Here is a 19,147-nt window from a genome sequence, read left to right as displayed (position 1 = left end):
TTGCCTTTCTAACAAGTGATATATAGCAATATTTTTAAGTGAAGGGGTGCTCAGAATATACAAGTATGGGCAAAAGTAGGATTACAGTTGTATGTGAAACAGTTTATTCTTGTATTATTATTTATTCTTGTATTATGTATTTTTTTTTTCTATGAGGATAACTGTAAGCCTACTTTTGCCCACCCGTGTATGCGAGTCATCCCAGGTAAATAAAGGTCAGTCCCTATCATTTTACTAATCCTTTCATAATAAGATGATCCCACAAGCACAGAACATTAAATCCCTTTGAGTCACTTTCCCCATTGGCTACCCTACTTCTCAAGTGCATTTTGAACTTGTGTGTTATCTAAGCAACACAACTGAAGGCTGAGGCGGAATGACACAGCAGCTGTGGGTCTGTAACAGGCTCCAATAGGGAAGAAGGCCTTACATTTAAAAAACAGAAAAACGGAATTTCTGTGGAAAATGATCTCTGTCAATACTGTCTGAAGAGGCTGCTGGAGTGAAGGAGCGAGGTGGGGACCCAGCACCGGCCTGATGCACAGGGCACGGACGGCGGCATGGAAAGCCTGTGACTGGCCTGGCTGGAGCAGGAGAGGAGGAGCACGCTGTGGTGCACCTTTTGTGTGTTAGGCACAGTGCCAGGTGCCCATGTACACACATTATTTCCACTGGTGCTCAGCACATCCTATGAGGCAGCTGCAGTAGGCCCAGGCCCTACAAAAGGAGCCAAAGAGTAAAGGAACTTGCAGATCCAAGAATGCAGCAGGTCCTGAAGCCTTCAGCCGGCCTCACCACCTCTCATCCCATTAGCACACCCCTTCTCTGCTCACCCCAAAGCAATCCTGAGGCACACAGGTGGAAAGGGAATAATTCCGCACACCAAGGATAAGCGCACTGATGAGGAAAGGGGTGGGGACGAGATCCCAGGCTTCCCTCTCTCTTCCCAGGCTCTGAGAGGAGGACAAAGGCAAGGAAAGTCTTCTAGTGTTGGAAACAACTGTGAAATGGGAGAAAGGCCACTATACGCAATTAAAAATAAGGTTGTACAATAAGACCTGAAACAGCACAAAGGAAAACAAACCAACTGTAAATTACTGGATCAAATCCTTAGCTCAAACAACAAAAATCAAAACATGATGTTGGAAACAATACATACACCAGAAACTACAGAAAAGAGCCAAAGGAAAACTTACAGCACTATGTGTTCCTATTACCAAGCCGAAAAAGAAAAAAAATTAAATGTCCAACCCAAAAGTTAGGAAGGAAGACAGAAGCCTAAGGAAAGGAACCAAACTAAGGAAAGTAAAGAATTAATAAAGATACATGTATAATTAATAGAAAATATTAGAATAAGAATATACATTAATTTTTAAAAATAATAACCTCCAATGTCTGTAATCAAGAACAAAATACCAAACACACTAATTTGCAAGTATAGCAAAAAAAAAAAAATAAAGAATATTATTAGAGGAAAAAAATTTTAAATGCAAACAGACCGCAATATTTTATGATAGTAAATTTGAAAATCCAGAATCAAACAAATAATTTCTTTGTAATTTATAAATTAAAATTTAACTCAGAAAGAACAAGAACTATGGGTAAGAAGAGTGATCAATAAACTGCTTCTGTATAAAGATAGACAAACGAACAGACAGACAGCTAGAAGTTCAAATGATTTTGTCCTTGAATAAAACAGAATATTCTAGCAACTATCCTGACCCACAGGACTTTTCATGACATCACCACGTAATACTTACACCTGGAAAAGGGCCAGAAGGAGGTGGAGGAGGTTCCTGCTAAGGAATGGACAAAACTCCCAGGAAGAGGGAGGGTACTATGGCAGCCAGTGCTTTTCTAAGTGCAGGGATGCAGTGCTGCCTGGGCACCACGAGGGTTAGTTCTAGAGAAGAAAAAGGTGCTTTTGGAAATGAACGTTAGGTGTGAGAGTCTCTGTACAGGTAACATTTTTTCATCTGACTTTCTAATACCACCTGCCCCCACCCCCCACCTCTCAGGATTTGCTCAGCACAGCACAGCTTGGTCTGCAGTGTTTTCAGGCCTGAACTTGCCTTGGTATCTGTACTCCTTAACAACCAGTCAGCCTTGGTTTGACAGAAAGCTGAAAGGACAGGAAAAGGTCAACTCTCACTTTCTTGCAGAACTGCTGTCCTCCCAGGCCATCTTCCATCCCCTCTGACCACCAGGGGCCGCTCAGCTGTGACCCAGTGTTGGGTGGTCACATTCACTGAAGGAGGGGAGGGCCGAGTCCTCCACAGGACTAGGGATGGCCACATTCTCCTTCACAATGGGTGGCCCCAGAATTTCTACTGTCTTTCTGCTTGTCAAGTAGGTGGGGTCCCCACCACCATTTTGCATTCATGCAATGCAGTGGCACCTCACAAGTTATTAAATACCTTCATAGAGAGTATTGCATTTGGTGCAATCATACTGTCTACTTAGGTAATCTCATCCTATCTAATAAAGAGGTAATATGCAAATTGACCATCACTCCAACACACAAAATGGCTTCCCCCATGTGGTCAAAGATGGCCACCCCCATGTGGACACAAGATGGCCACCACAAGATGGCCAGCAGGGGAGGACAGTTGGGAGGGACCAGGCCTGAAAAGGAGGGCTGTTGGGGGTGCCAAGGCCTGCTGGGGAGAACAGTTGGGGGCAACCAGGCCAGTGGGGGAGGGAAGTTAGGGGCAAACAGGCTGACAAGAGAGGGCAGTTAAGGGTGACTGGGCCAGCAGGTGAGGGCAGTTAGGCATCGATCAGGCTGGCAGGAGAGTGGTTAGGGGCAATCAGACAGGCAGGCAGGCAGGTGAGCGGTTGGGAGCAAGCAGTCCTGGATTGTGAGAGGGATGTCCGACTGCCCGTTTAGGCCTAATTGGGCCTAAATGAGAAGTTGGACATCCCTCGAGGGGTCCCAGATTGGAGAGGGTGCAGGCTGGGATGAGGGACACTGCCCCATGCATGAATTTCATGCACTGGGCCTCTAGTATATATATAAAATCTACATATACATACATATTTATACATATATATACTTTTTTTCAGAGAGAAAGTCAGAGGGAGAGATAGAAACATCAACGATGAGAGAGAATCACTGATCAGCTGCTTCCTGCACGCCCCCTACTGGGGATGGCGCCCACAACCCAGGCATGTGCCCTGACCAGGAATTGAACCTTGACCTTCTGGTTCACATGGGTCGAAACTTAACCACTGAGCTACACCCAGCTGGACTTTCTTAACATTCTACAAATTAAGATACCTAGTCAATGGGAAGAAAGGAGAGCAACCGGGACTCAAATTCAGATATTCTGACACTGAGTCAGAAACCTAAGCCGGAATCACAATAAAAAAATCATGACTTCTAAGCAATTTCTAAAGAATTCCAGTGAGGAAAATACATTCTAATGTAACTATTCTTAACATTTAACTGTTTCAGAAATCAAGGAACTCTAATCTGACTGCTGAAAAGTGCATCAATTTACAAAATGTATGCCTATAATTTGAGGGATTCACACACAGCCCTCCATCATGCCCCGTTTAAGAATTATTATCCTAATGTGCTTTAATAAATTGGAAAGAACACTGGGCATTCCCTATAAAGCTCTTCTTGGGGCATAAGTCACAGGATTGTCTCTTCTGGTAGAGACGACCTTGTAACTGTGTGCTTACGAGTTCATGGATTTTAGTAATTAACTCTCCCCAATGGGTACAGATGTTCCTTGCTTCCATCAACATAGATTTGACACAACAAGCAATAAATCTATTAATGGGGAGTTTCTGTGCTGAATGCTGGTAGACATTAAGATGAATAAAATCACTGCTTAAACTTAAGGACGCTTACAAGGTTATCCAGGAGATACACTCACATATCATCTCAATCTGAGGGTATAGAAGTAACAAAGAGAAGCATGAAAAAAGTGCCCTGGGAGGTAAAAGAAGGCTTTTTCTTTCCTCCCTTGTATCTATCCTCAATAGAGAGCAAACATCAGTAAATGATTACAAATCACCAAACTGAGCAAGTTCTATGCCATAAATCTTACTACAAGTTAACAATATGCTCTTTCTGCAAAAGTGAACCATTTCAGTTAATTACAACTTTACCCTCTGATAGATGATCTCAATGGTCCTTATGCAACATGTCAGAAATATCTACTACAAAAACCAAAAGTGATTAATGAGGATTTACCATTAATTCTTTGATAAAGACACAGCCCAAAGAGATCAGATAAGTCCAAGTCAGAGGGTGAGTGTGGTGAGAAAGAATAAAGACTTCATTGTGTTTTACAGACTTTTAAAGAGGTGTCTTTAATATTAACAATTGATGGAATTGGTAGATTCACCAAAAACATACGATGTGTTTCAAATGCACGGGTGGCAAATTCATATTTACACCATGACTGCCTTGTGTAGCCTTTGGTCTAAAGGCGAACAGCTTCCAAAGGGAGTTTTCAATATGCGTGTCTGCTCAATGCTGGACTGGACTGAGGAAATGTTTCTGCTACTTGAACCCTCTGCTTCTCTTCCAACGCTGTGGCCACTCCCTAATGTTTTACTTTCTGCACAGGTGTACTTACAGTGGACAGTGAGATACATGCACATGTTCTCACTTTATAATCAGACATGCAAACCCCAGGTGCCCAGGGTCCAGCACCTGGCAAACCATGGTCAGTCAGCAGTGGTCATGACGACGTGTTACTGGCAGGCACGATTCAGTAAAGGGCTTGGCTCCGCAGTCCATTGTGCTTATTTTGAAGTAAATGTCATTATTTACCCAAAGACCTAAATGTCATGCTTGCTGCATAAACTACCGGACAGGAGAAAGTTTACTTACCTCACTAGGAATCAGTCTTCTCTTTAATTACATACCACGCAGCCCCTCATTACATAACCTAGGTAAGATTTGTGATGTCATATACCATACCATTTTTTAAAAATGTACTCAGAAATACAGAAGTTTTAGGAGGGGGGGAAGTCTTTGCATAATTAGCTATCATCTGTGTTTAGCTACTCCAAACAGAGGTTTAAATATGCAGAACATGTATGATGAGACAAAGAGAACTAGAAATTCAGTAAATGCTTCCTTTAAACTATAGGTAACAGCCAGAAATAGAGCTGGGTTTCTTTTTGATGAAGTAAAATATTTAGCCTATTGAAATTTTAATTCATTCAACTTTTGGGGTAGAAAAACATACACTGGAGCTGCCAAATGTCTTCAGGGACTTTCAATTACACTGGGACAGTGTGTTCAAGATAGAGAAAGGAATCCACAGTCCCCATCCTCGGAAACATTTCAAAGCAGACCTTTTATATTATCGTTGGCACTGGGCCTACAATTTTTTTCCCATGATTGATTGCAAAATAAAATGTATTCCCTTATGATTTCAAAGTAAGGTTTACTTGCAGACTTGTTTAGTCCACCCCCCAAAAAAGTAAGTGGTTCTGCTTTTGTCCCGTCACCCTGGAGTCTGACACCAGGGACGCCATGTATCTTCTCTGTTTTTCCCAGTAACGCAAGGACAGTTACTTGCATAGTAAAACCACTCCCCGAGAAAACAGATGTGCTTCTCCCTCTCCCAGAGGTTGCAGCTGGCTGAGGCCAGTGCGGAAAGCAGCAGAGGAGGCCTGGGAGGGAGGCTGCCACTGTGTGGGTGCACGTGGAAGAGGGGAGTTCTGCTGTTCCAACCAAGGGCCCAGACGAGCACCCATTAACGCAGGGAAATGACGACTCTGCGAGTGGAGGCAACGGAAGCACCGCAGACATCCTCTCTCAAATCTGGAGTCAACCAGGATGAGCTCCAAACCTTGACAAGTGCTAGAGAACATGGTTAAAATCCTAACTTAAGCCACAAGGATAAAGCTTCTGTTTACTGCTGAGAAAGGAAATTCTCAGGGAGAAAAGAAGTCGCCGCCATGTCAGCGGAAGGCATGAGGCTGCTGTGCAAGGGAAAAGCCATCCGCGCACGGCTGCGGGGCAGGGACAGGCTGCTGCTGCCTTTCCAAGTGCGACCAGAAACCCAGGACCCAAACCAGTCAGCACCTGTCAGCCGGCTCTGCCCTGGGCCAGCATCAGTGGGCTCCTCTGGGTGTAGCCCAACAATTTGGTCCTTCTTAAAGAATGCTGTGCCTCCCCCTCCACAAAATAAAAAACCCAATTTGTAAACAGCTGGGAAATTACTGCTCAAAGGAGGTTTCAAAGAGCTGTGCATGTGATCATGTTTATTAAAATGTACATAAATTTCTTCTTTTCAGAGACTCTACTTACTATATTCATGTCCTTAAGAAGAATCATAAACCCAAAACCCATTTTCTTTAGAGCAGAGTAGATTAATTAAAGACAATACATAGTGAAAATAGAAATAAGAAGCATGGCAACTAGACATATATTTGGAAGTAACCCTGAAATCAAAATAAGCCAAAAACCTAAGAAAACAACCCAAAGGAATTACAAAACAGATGATAAAATGGACAAATCATATCATTTCCTGGCACGCACTCCACTCTCCTTTCCAAGTTTTAATATACTTAAGAGTCTAACAATCTTAGTCGAGCATTTCTAGAAGCAACAAGTATATTCCAGATTCCTCCCAACTCCACCAGATTCTGGCACAGGCCCAGGAAGCGAGCAAGCCCCACATGAAAGCATTCCTTATCTGCCAGGCTGTTCCTCGCCATCTCCTCGGCCCACAGCACTCTTCCTCCAAACAGCCAGGCTGCTTCCTGCCTTCATTCTTGGGTCTTGGCTCAGAGCCATCTCCCCGGGAGACCACCCAACCACTGCAGCCCCGTCCCCTACAGCACTTGCTGGGTCAGATCCCCCATGTGTTCTGTGTTATTGGTTTGCAGTCTCCCACCTTGAGTATCATCAAGAAAATTCTTTTTGTATTATTTCTTTTCCCCACACCTACCATATTAAATATTTTATGTCCACTTATTTCACTTTCCATGCCACAGAAACAGCAAAGATGCCCCACAAATTAGAGGCTAAAACCTAATTTCCCAGTCTCACATTGTTCACTTCAAATTATGGGCCATGGTCTTTGAATCACTGAATTAAGTGCTCCAGAGATACAGGTGGGGGTCCTACTGGCTAGCTCACGGTGGCAGCTCTACACACACACCCAGCAGGCCCCGCTGGCCTTTGCCTCTAAACCCACGCTAACCCTGGCCCCGCCTTGCCTGGTGGTGTGTCCTCCATTTGGAGGAAAGGCGAGGAGGAGGCTTTTTCCTCCCATCCCTAGAGTTGAGGTGAGCGGATGACAAGATGTATAGAAAAACAGGCACTGTGATGGGCCCAAGGACAGGTGCTGAACCTGGGTCATTCTGACTTCTCCTACAGTCATCTCCATCCCTCAATTACAGCAGCAAGAACAATCAAGGGAAACAAGCTGTGCAGAGGCTGAAAGGCCAGAGTGGTAGGTGGTGTGTCAGAGCCTGTAAGGCCACAGAACCTGTGTCAACAACATGGGAGAAGGCTTACCGCTCCCCTCCCGCACCGTCTCCCCACCTCCTTCAAAGGGACAGTGGGGATCACCTGCTGCAGCCAACCTGCCTGAGCTCTCCTGCCTGGGGAGTCCCAGGAGCAACGTTAACAGAAAGGGGAGGGAAAGCAGGATGTGGGAGCCACTAAAGCATCCCACACAGCCGCTGGTAAAGAATGTTCTGGTAACTGTCTCCAGATTGCCTGCCTCCTAGAGACCGCTGGTTAATTTCATGAGGGCCTTCCACATGGCTCCTCTGAAAACAGCTTCAAAGCCCCACACGTTTCTAAGGTGTCTCCGATGCACGGCCTAAGGGAGATGCTGCACCACAGGAGTTTAAACCAGGCCATTCATAACCACCACCAGGTCATCGCTTAGATCCCAGTTCAGGGGTGGGACAGGGCATGCGCGGTTTTCAAAGCCCCCTATGTTCCTGTTTTAAGTTACTACCTCTGGATTAAATAAGCTCTTTCTAATCAATCCCTTGATTATGGGAACTTTTGATTTCCAGAGACGCAGCTCATCAAGAGAATTCACTGCTTTGGGCATGTTGATTGCGAAGTTCCCATAGATACTCCAGGGAAGCTGGCTGGCAAATGCTTCCACAATCAGATCTGTGGCTCAGAGAGGTCCAAGTTTGGAGCTAAGGCTTGGGAGCTCCGGCAGTACTTAAAAGCGGGCAAAAAAACAAAAACAAACAAAAAAAAACACACCAAAACAACAACAACAACAACAAAAACAAGCAAGCAACAAAAACAGCCAACCACCAACAGTAACCAAGGTAAAGAACAGCAAACAAAGTTACTAGGAATCCAATCAGAGAAAGGCTGTCATGTTCCCCAGACCTGAAGGCCAGGGTCATCACTGCCTTGCCCACTGTTGCTCTCTACACAGCCAACCAAGTAGCTTATTAACACTCAAATGCGCATTAAATAAAATGCACGAACCACACCCACCTGAGGAAGAGAAAGCTTAGAAATAGCTTTAAAATGATTTCAAGAAAAATTGAGACAAAAGGATTTTAAGGTAACGTGGTTTTAATCAGAACCCCAATCCCCCAACAATTTCTATTCGTTAAAATTTTAACCTACAAGTTTCAGCTCATGATTTTGTGTAACATTACTTTGTTTCCTGAGGAACAGGATATGGCCAAATACTTCATACCTTGTTTTCTCTCAAATTCCACAGCATCACTCAGAAAACCATTCACTGGAAAATAAAACTGTTTAAAACATTAACATGCGCCCTAACCGGTTTGGCTCAGTGGATAGAGCGTCAGCCTGAGGACTGAAAGGTTCCAGGTTCGATTCCAGTCAAGGGCATGTACCTTGGTTGCGGGCACATCCCCAGTAGGGGGTGTGCAGGAGGCAGCTGATCAATGTTTCTCTCTCATAGATGTTTCTAACTCTCTATCCCTCTCCCTTCCTCTTTGTAAAAAATCAATAAAATATTTTTTTTTAAATTGACATGCTACTTCAGTAGTTGCCTTTTATTTATTGCTTCATGGTCTTTGTTAATTCATCCAGTTTTTAAAACACCAACATTTTAAGGAATGCTTTTCAAAGACAGCAAAACAGCAGGAGACTGGCAGAATGTGATTACTTATTGCTAACTTGGCATCTCCAGACATACTAGGTCCTTAACCACATAATGTTTCCTAAGATTCATCTTCCCAGGCATGCTGATCTGCCAGGGACTCAGTATCGAATGAAATTTACCATTAAAGAAGGGAACGGAGGATCCCACAAGGAAACACATTTAGGAAATGCTGTATATTTGCCTCCCTTACGAGTCTCAAATGCTCTGAGAATATAGGAACAGAAACCTGCTAAACGAAACACATCCAAAATTTCATCAGTTAGCACCTACTATTATCTCCAAGAATGGGGTTCCTCCTAGGAGCCCCTAGGAAGCTATCTATCAGCTAGGAGCTGTCCACTGGCTAGCTGGCATCTCACCAGTCAACCTGAGACCCTTTATTACCTCCTCTTCATTCATGGAGCCCAATTATGTGCCTATGATAATGAGATTCTGGTGCCGTTGTAATAACATGGTTATTACTTAACAGGAAAGGAGGAAAGGGAAGGCTAAATAATATAGGCATGCCATTTATACAGCTTTGCTAAGTCTGTTCCCTGCTGACTGATGGGGGAAGGGACTGGACAATAGATGCATACCCAGTCAAGTCTGAGTGACATGGGAGGGTGACTACCTGCCAGACATACCTGGGAACAAATTAGTGGCCAGGATGGATGTGGCCACTGCAATATTTAAACATCCAAACAAAGGAAGCGCGCTCCCCACCCCTCCTCTCTCTCTCTCTCTCTCTCTCTCTCTCTCTCTCTCTCTCTCTCTCTCACACACACACACACACACACACACACACACACACACACACACACAGTGCTCCCCTGCATCCACATGGCTCAGGGCCATGTGGGACTCCCACAATGGACTAATGGACTTTAATTAACTTGGAAGCTGAACTACACTGGCTGCAACATGGAACGGAAGCTCTGGACACTGGCTTTGTTTCTAGCTCTGCTGGAACCCCAGCTGCACCTTTTCCAGGACTGGCTTAAGGGGCAGGGGACTTTGGAATCTGAGGAATGTAACTTAAGGCAAACAAACATCCCATGCTCCCATGGGGGCTTCTGAAAGTTCTTCCTTCAGCAGTACCCCAAGAACCTCACTCCACGAGTGACGAGGAAGTTTAATTCAACATACAAAAGTTGAGAAGGCCTGACTTAACACACTGTGAGTGATATTAGTAGTAAGCTTCATTATTCCAGACTCATGAGAACAATGGGAGGCTCACATTTTTTAAATTACACATCACACACTTCAACGTCCTCAAGTGCCCACACCTTTTCTTATTATTTATGATGAGGAAAACAGGCACATCCATGTCAGACTAGCCAACACACTGTCTTTCTAGAACCAACCTGGTCATTCAAGTTACTGCTTAAACTTTGAAATGAGAATACAAAAAAAGGGGGGGGGGATCACAACAGAGGGTTTTAAAAAAATTTATAATCACATTATTCACACCTCGTATATGTGGTTTGAAACTCTTGAGCCTCTAATTAACCAAAGTGACTAAAAACAGTTTTCAGGAACTGAATTGGGGTTCACTTGCATAGCCTCTCAGGGAGACAATGAAGTGGTCTGCCAGGAGAGGAGCAGAGCAACCCCAGGCAGAGCCACACCAACCTGCACACTGCCGTCTCATTTCCTGGGGGCGCAGAGGCTGTGCAGACACTGCCCACCCCCCCCCCGGGGGGTGGGGGGGGCAGGAACACTCAAGAGAGGTGGGAACTGGGACAGCAAAGAGGTTGACGTCACCAGTGACAAACTTTCAGGGGAAGACTTTTCAAGTGAAATTCCCTTTCTTAAAATTTAGGAACAGAAAACCATGCTATCTGAATAATAAACTATGAAAACTGGGTGCGTGCACAGAATAGCCTGCTGTGATCACATCCAGTTTACTCTCAAGTTACCTGACACTGAACAGCACTCGCCTACAGCTCCTGTCTAGGGTGGGACAGCATACAAGCCATCACCTAAAGGACAGTCTGATACAGCCCAAAGTTCCAATTGGCTTTCCTTTCTCTCTCCTTCAGCTCAGTATCTTTACTAAGAAATTTCCCTGATATCTCTCTCTCTCTCCCTCTCAAATCTCCCCATCTCCTTGCCCTCTGTCCCAGGGAAATCTTACCCAGGCTTCTCCCAGAGTCTCCAACACTAATCGAGGTTATTTTCTTTAAGCTGCTGTCTCGGCTCTCCACTCCTAAGTCAGTGCTGGAGAAACTCCAAGGAACAGATCCAAGAGGCCACGCACTCATCTTACTCTGCCCTCACCTGACCTCCTCTCCTGTTCTCCAAACTGTTTTTCTCAGAATGGCACAAGTGCACCCTAGTGAAATGTGCTCCATGGGCTCCAATCCTAAGCCAAACTGCCAGATGAGAGATCCCAACTTACCAAACAAGAGATCCCAATTTTTAAAAACAAGTTAAAGACGGACACAACTCTAAACACCTGCGCTGCATCCAGTATAGGTTAAGGGACCCAATAATTATTTGCTCAAAGAAGAAAACAGAAAGTGAGAGACTAAGAACGTGCCACTCTAGTTGACAGCTACTCCAATGGACCAGTTCTAAGCTCCAGATTATAAAATGGAGACAGAAGCTTGATTAAAACCAGAAAAAGTAGTATCAAACTTGGTACATTATTAAACCAATATGTGAAGCTAGAATTTAAATTCACTTAATAACCTTGAGTTCCTAACCTCCTGCGATTACTTTGAAGTTCACTGTGTACATGGCTGCCTTTCATTAAAGCTGCTGCCTCCTGTTCGCAGGGCCCGTAAAGGAAAGAGCAAGGGATCGCACAGGGCTTAATGCACCTCTTAGAAAGCGAGCACATAGTGAGAGACCTGAAAAGTAAAGGAGCATGCAGGAACCAGGAGATAATCTTCTTAATACATTCTACACTAGCCAGAGCCTTGCAGGAGCTCAGCCGCTAAATGTGCCAATGAGGTTAGAAAGGAGATCCTGACAAGTCATAAAGATTATCTTAATGAGTTAGAATAAAGACCCAAAAAAAGGGCTAGCCAGTCCTGCAACACCCACTCTCCCCGTCAGTGTTGAAAAGTAAATGTGACCTCTATTAAAGTTAGAAGGATCATACTTGGGTTAAAATCAATTTTGGCAGCCATACTTAAACTCTCAGTTTTACATTAAAACAGTAAAAGTGTAATAAATTCACTCCCAGAATATTTTCCCAACCTAAGCGCGTAACTGAAACAAAAACAAAACAACAAAAATATGCTGGAAACACACTAATTTATTCTGATAAATCTATTCCTTTAGAATATAGCAGGAGGAAGCTGAGTTTCTGCCCAACAACCATCAAGCTTGTCCAGGGCTGCAATTCACTTTCTAGAGACATGTATGATTCTGGTCCTCTGTGCCTGGCCTGGATCAAGATTTGAAGCAATACCTTCTAACAAGTTCAGAGCTTGGTCTCTAAAATTTGTACACATTAGCACCAGACTCAGGCGAGGGTACACACCACAGCAGTTAACATCAACTTCATCAATAGTTTATTTCCTAATACAAGTGAGAAGGGGGAACAGACTCTTTGCAACTTGTCCCCAAATGGCACCAGTGGCCAGAATTAAGCCCAATGTGCAATGGTAGACAGACACAGAGCCATAAAGGATTGTCCATGAGTTCAAGATACCATCTCAACCAGGAGAAAGCTGCCACAGAAGCCTTTCACTCCACTCATTTCTAAGTCCCAGGGAAGAAGGAATATTTGTTACCTGAGGTGCCAGAACCCTAGCCGTGGCTGGAAGCAAGAGAAAAAAGCCTCAAGTTCTCATGTGTACAAGGTGTGGATGAAGGCAGGGCTCAGGACTGATGAGGAAGGCGCATGTCTGCCTGGCGACACTGACAGAGCAGCTTACCTCCACGGAAGTCTGTCGATGTCAGGGTCATGTGCCCACTGTCCATCGGGCTGCCATCCCTTTGAGGAGAGGGAGACATTGAAGGGAACCAAAGGATCTTCTAAAGGCAAGTTCTTACTGCAAGCTGGCCAAAGGTCCCTGCAATCAAAGAAATCATTGTGGTTTTGCATTTGGCATATGTATGCCCCCTTTCTTCTAGGGACAAGTCTGAAAGATTTCTGACTGGATCTTAACTTTCAAAAAGAAAAGTACCCAGAATCCACCTAGGTATAAAAGAGACAAGAGAAAGACAAGAAGTCTCATGCTACACCTCAGGACAGAAAGCGAGTATAATAGCATTTCCTTCTCAAAGAAGAGGCATAAATCAATTGTTACTTTTAAAGAATCAGTGTCTTCTATCACACATTTCAACACAAGCCAACGCATCACACCAGTTTAAGTGATGTGCCCCAAAATGACTCCAAAACCCATGTGCCACCCTATACCAGCCTTGACTAGAAGCAAGAGAAAAGGCTTGAATGTAAATGAAAAATACAGGTAATTAACTTCTGTAGGCACTGGTCTAGAATCAACCTTGCCATTGACCTATCTCCACTGATAATGACAGGGAAAAGTCACTAGGGCCAATCGAAGCATATAATGAATCACAAAGTCAATCTCATACTAAGTCAACCAAAAATCATCAAAATTCTGGAAACTAAGTTAAGTACCTCATCCAGTGTAAAAACGCACCTCACCCAGTGTAATACTTAACAAGTAAATAGCCAAAACATCGATTCTTCCCCCACTAACTGCAGAGTTAGCCAACTATTTGCATATATTCTATTGTATATCATCTCACAATTTCCTTAAAAAAAAAAATCCTCTTTCCTTCAGGCACAGAAATGTCTAAAGATATTTGATCCTTGCCACCTCAGTAATGCAAATAAATAGTACATCAGAATACCTTTTACAGTTATCTGTGCATCATCCATAGGAAGGAAAGAAGGAAAATAACAATCTACTCATAAAGAGCTTTATGAGGGAAAATGCCTCTGTCTTAAAGGTTTGGTTCAATTAATCTTTTAGATATCCAAAGAGGATAGAGGAAAAGTCCCCAACAAAGTAACTTGCTTATTTTAAGATGAATCAGAATAACAGGAACAAAAGGACTCCCAAACAGACCAAAAACCTTTAGGTCAGGTGAGTTTCCAAAAGAGAAATGTCTAAATCCCTTCCTCCACTCTTGAAATGACCAAGAACTAACTCCACATGATTCAGTCCTTCAGGGCCCAACAGGTCTCAACTGTCAGACAAAAAAGCAACGTTACCACAAAGAACCTACCTAGGATGTTAAGGGTGAAGAATAAACAAACACAGCTGTCAGTAAAAACTCATTTCTGCAGAAAGCAAGTGTGCTAATAAGTCACTGGACCGGCTACTCTGCCAGACCATTTTATGGGCCACTACAGAACCATCCACAGGCACAGAGCGAGGAAGGATGCGCAGACAAAGAAAGCTGCAGGACCACAAAACCAAAAAGGGATTCTTGGCAGACACTGGGTGTAAGCAAAGGAGTTTGAGGGACAAGGCCACCCTGCATGGGCTGATGTGACAACCAGCTCTGGCAGCTGAAGCAGCTCTCCATTTCCAATTTCCCAGCAACATAGGAAAGATTTTTTTTTTCTTAATAGATTGGCTAGGCTTCTGGATCCATGTCAAAGTGGGCCATAGTTACTGGAACAAATCCAAATCCATTCACTTAAGACATATGAGCTACAGAGGTGAACATAATCTATGTATTGAGGATTAAATAAAACCATTTATACATGCTAGGCAAGAATTTCCTGTTAAACTACCCAAGAAATAAGGAGGCAGTAAATAAAAATTCAACACTAAGACAATATGTTCTTTTGAAGATGATATTTAACAGCCTAGGATTCAAGGCAAGTGTGAAATGGTGATCCTGGGCTAAGAGCCTGCAGACCCATTGTCTGGCTGAAATGCTCAAGCTTCCCAGTGGACTCCCACTGGCCATACCCATAGGGAGGGCTCACATGTGAGCAGATGCCAGACTTCTCAGAACGGTGGTGGCATAGAGCAGATGGTCAAAAAATGGGCACACCAAGGGCAGGACCCACCAGAACCCCTTGTCAGAGGCGTTGTTGGTTGATCCACCACCTCCCATTTCTCTCTCCCCGGACTTTGTGACTCTGGGGAAGCTCTAGTGACCCTTCTTCCAGCTCCAGAGGTAAATTCTGTTTGGTGGGAACTAATGAGGTGGCCCCATCCCACAGCCAGGGGCTGACTGAGGCATCAGCCTGTGACTCAGTTCTGATTAATGAAATAGGAAAGTGGTCTGGGGAGGCTTCTGAGAAAGGTTTCTGGTACCTGAACAAGCAAATGCTTCCAGGAAAAAGTGACCCTTGACCAGCCCACAGGTAAAGCCTATAAAGAAAGAAGGAAGCTGTCCTAAGACACATCACAACTTGTGGTACAAAAGAGCAGTGCAGTGGGGATGAAGGATGAAATAATAAAATGGATCAAAATAGACAAGGTCTACATAGAGCAATGATGACGGTGCCACAAATCAAAAAATATCAAAACAAGCTTAACTCTCCTTGTTTAATTTAATGAAATAAAAAAGGTCATTTTATTTCTAGGCCTGTGGTCGGCAAACTGCAGCTCTTTGGCCCCTTGAGTGTGGCTCTTCCACAAAATACCACGGCCTGGGTGAGTCTATTTTGAAGAAGTGGCATTAGAAGAAGTTTAAGTTTAAAAAATTTGGCTCTCAAAAGAAATTTCAATCGTTGTACTGTTGATATTTGGCTCTGTTGCCTAATGAGTTTGCCGACCACTGGGCTAGGCAGTTAGCCCAAAGCTCAGAGGCTATAGTGAGAAGATCTCTGGTTTAGCACTATGAGTGACATACCATGTTTAAAATGGAAAAAAAAAAAAAAAAGGCAATTAGCATCTTTCTTGCTTTTTCATTCATTAATATTACTCTAATGACGAGTCAAAAGAATATAACTTTAAAAAACTATGCCAGAGTACATATATCTGTAACATACACAACACAATCAATCCTTTACCAGAAGAAGCTGTACTTACATAGAGGACTTTGTTTTCTAAAACTCATCAAGGGACTTTTTCATATCACTTTTCTAGTGAACCCAATGGGTAAAACTACCCTAAAAATTTTTAGGAACTGAAGAAAATTTTACTCTAAGTCAGTGATCTGAATCCACTATTAAACAACCACTCACTCCATGGCCATGTGTCCTTAATATTCATACTACAACAAAGATGACTACTTACCTATTGTTTTTAATCTCTTTTCCTAGACTAGATGATTGAAACCAAAACATCATTATGAGAACTTTTAATACTAACCCAGTAATAAAAAAAACATTTTCTGCTAACTTCCTCTTTGGCCAATCTTGCTCTATGAAAATGTAAAGCCCCTTAACACTAAGTGAAATCCTAAGGCTCTCTCTCCCATCACTACTTAAAAAAACTAAGAATATTACCTCTGACAACACTATGGTTTTGTGTGTGTTTTTTAAAAGGGCAACCAACCATATAAACCACAATTCTTTTCAACTTTGTGTCAAAGATCCATTTGTCTCACATATCAATTTAGTTTTTACCTTACTTGACAGGACTATACTAATTTAAACTTCATTAACCTAACTAGAGGACGGAAAAACAGCCTCTGGATCATCACTGAGGGTATTCCTCTGGGTCAAGGAAATTAATGAAACTCTGTCCTACAAGATTGGGCAGATACAATCACAGGTCTTGGATTCTCACCCTGTCCAACTTATGATAGTTAATATGGTTTAACAAGAGCAGTTCATTATGTTTTTAGTCATGTGAGACAGAATCATCTTTACACGATTTAAGAAATTGTGATACTATTCCTGGCATTCCTGAGGCAGCTATTTTCTAAACAATCTGCCTAGTAAAATATACTAGACACTGTAGACAAAATTATCAAAACTTCTTATCCTACGTGGAGAGTCAACATAGTAAGTGACTTTGGAAAGGAATGGCTAGCTGAGCACCAAGCCCATTTCCTCTTCCATGAAGCACACAATTAGATGACATTTTCCAGCCTCGCCTAAGTTAGGTGTGGTCCTGTGACTGAGTTCTGGCCAGGGCAATGTGGGCAGAAAGAAATAATGTGCTCTATGGCTAGGCCTAGGCACAGGAAAACTTCCCACAGGAGCCTCCATTTCTTTGCCTCCATGAGACTTAAAGCAGGCAAGCCCACAAATGGAAGAAGGGAGCAACTAGGTAGAAGGAACTTGGGTTCCTCAATCACTGTTTGGAGCAGTTGTAGCCAACCTTTCAGACCTCATGGAGCACCAGTGGTCCACGGACCACCGGCTGGCAACTGCTGGTTTGGAGAAAAACTGCCCACAGTAGGGCTACCAGTGAGTAAGAACTAAGCATCTATCATATTTGAGCCATTATACATTTAGGAGGTTATTCTAGCAGCCGACATTATGTTGATTAAATAAATTCACTGGGCATCTCTAGATCAAGGTTAGGTTGACTTGAAATGTATGTTCTAGAATTAGTGACTCAGGCAATTATAGGACTTACCAGGAAGAATCTCTCAGTATATACAGTCAAGGTAACATCATGTTTGGCTAAAATAAAGCAATTTATTCCCGAATGCAGTAAAAATTCTGCTGAGCAACTGAGGTTGAAGAATATACTTTTGAACCACTTGATCCTTAATTCCATAGTTAAATATTAGATGGTATAAGTCACCTGAAAGTTGTGAGGATTTTCCACATTTCCTTTGCCAAAGGTACCATAATTCATATTAAAACACATTAGAATACCACATGAAGCCCAACTCTGAATTTACCATGAAACTATTGTTGAAGTCATTTCACAAAGGACAGCAAGTTACAGTGGAGAGTTCAACTTGGGTTTCTTTAGATGTTTGCTTTTTCTCAATAGAAATTCAACATCAAGAAACCTTTGCTTTCCCATATGGAAGTCACGTACTCCCTTTTTGCCCTGTTAAGTCCCAAAGTGAATGCACCCCCACAGCAACATCCACTGTTATTGCACACTTCCTCCTCCTTGTTTGACCTCAGTTGGTACCTCCTTCATTGCAAGGTAATTTCAGAGATGAGGTATGAATAAAATCAATCAATCAATGAAAATAACATTTATTAAGTAGCTACTACATGTCAGATACTTTCATGCAATTCCATTTCATCTTTGCAACAATGAGGTATATTCCATTATTTCCCATTTTACAAATGAGGAAACAGGGAAGTTATTTAAAATAAACAACTTGCTCAAGGCCACACACCCAGACAAGCAAGATTCACGTTGATGACATCTGACTCCAAAACGTATCCTTTCCATTTCAAAATGGTGCACTTAACCCTATGACATATTGCCAGCCTTTAGGCTATGAAAAAAAAAATAGCATTACCACTCAATTTGACTTGCTTTACATATTCATTTTAGTGAGTTAATGGTTCTCAAAATGCTCACTCTTCCACTTATACCTTATCATCACATTTCCACAAAAATGAAAGCCTGCACTATCCCTTTGACAAGAGAGTAAGTTACAAACAGCAACACAGAGAATTTAGAGGATAAAGCTAGGACAGGAGGAGGCCTAGTCTTCCATTATTGGGACGTATTGCTGCCTCCCTCTGGAAGTATTCTTTCTACCTATGAAGTTTTAGTTTCCACAAGAATTAGCTCATAATTTTTTTTCACCAGTTCTTAAGATTTCCAAAACCCTATTTTGAAAGATACTACATTTCTAAGTTCAGTAAAACAAGCACATGTCAAGGAACTTGGAACACAGGAATAGTCTTGAACTTTCTTAGTGGTATGAAATGATTTTTACCCTGCAACATCTAAAGTGGTTCCATGCAAGACTGAAAAGAACAGGTGAAGATCAAGGACATTGTGTCGTGTTGTATTATAATTACTATTTTATTTAAGTAAGTATTTACTTACCTAGAATCCTTAAAAGTCAAATGTAGATAAACTGCTCACTAAGCAACATTATTAATTCTTTAAAACAGCGGTAAATCAAACCACATTTGATAACCGAAATATCAAAAGACTAATATTCTCAGGTTGGCATGAGTTATCATAAGCCATGCTAAAATTAGGTGTTTAACAGTCATCATTATAATAACTTAGTAAGAA

At 42.6% G+C, this 19,147-nt stretch overlaps 1 protein-coding gene across 2 annotated transcripts in view; it reads right to left on the bottom strand.

Annotated features, from left to right (window-relative positions):
* Nucleotides 1-19,147, bottom strand: part of STK24 (serine/threonine kinase 24) — a 102,356-nt gene that overhangs the window by 36,097 nt on the left and 47,112 nt on the right. The gene's annotated exons all lie outside the window — the stretch shown is intronic.

This window comes from Cnephaeus nilssonii (assembly GCF_951640355.1).
Source record: "Cnephaeus nilssonii genome assembly, chromosome: 8".
Taxonomy (NCBI): domain Eukaryota; kingdom Metazoa; phylum Chordata; class Mammalia; order Chiroptera; family Vespertilionidae; genus Cnephaeus; species Cnephaeus nilssonii.
This window is presented reverse-complemented; position numbering and strand designations above follow the sequence as displayed.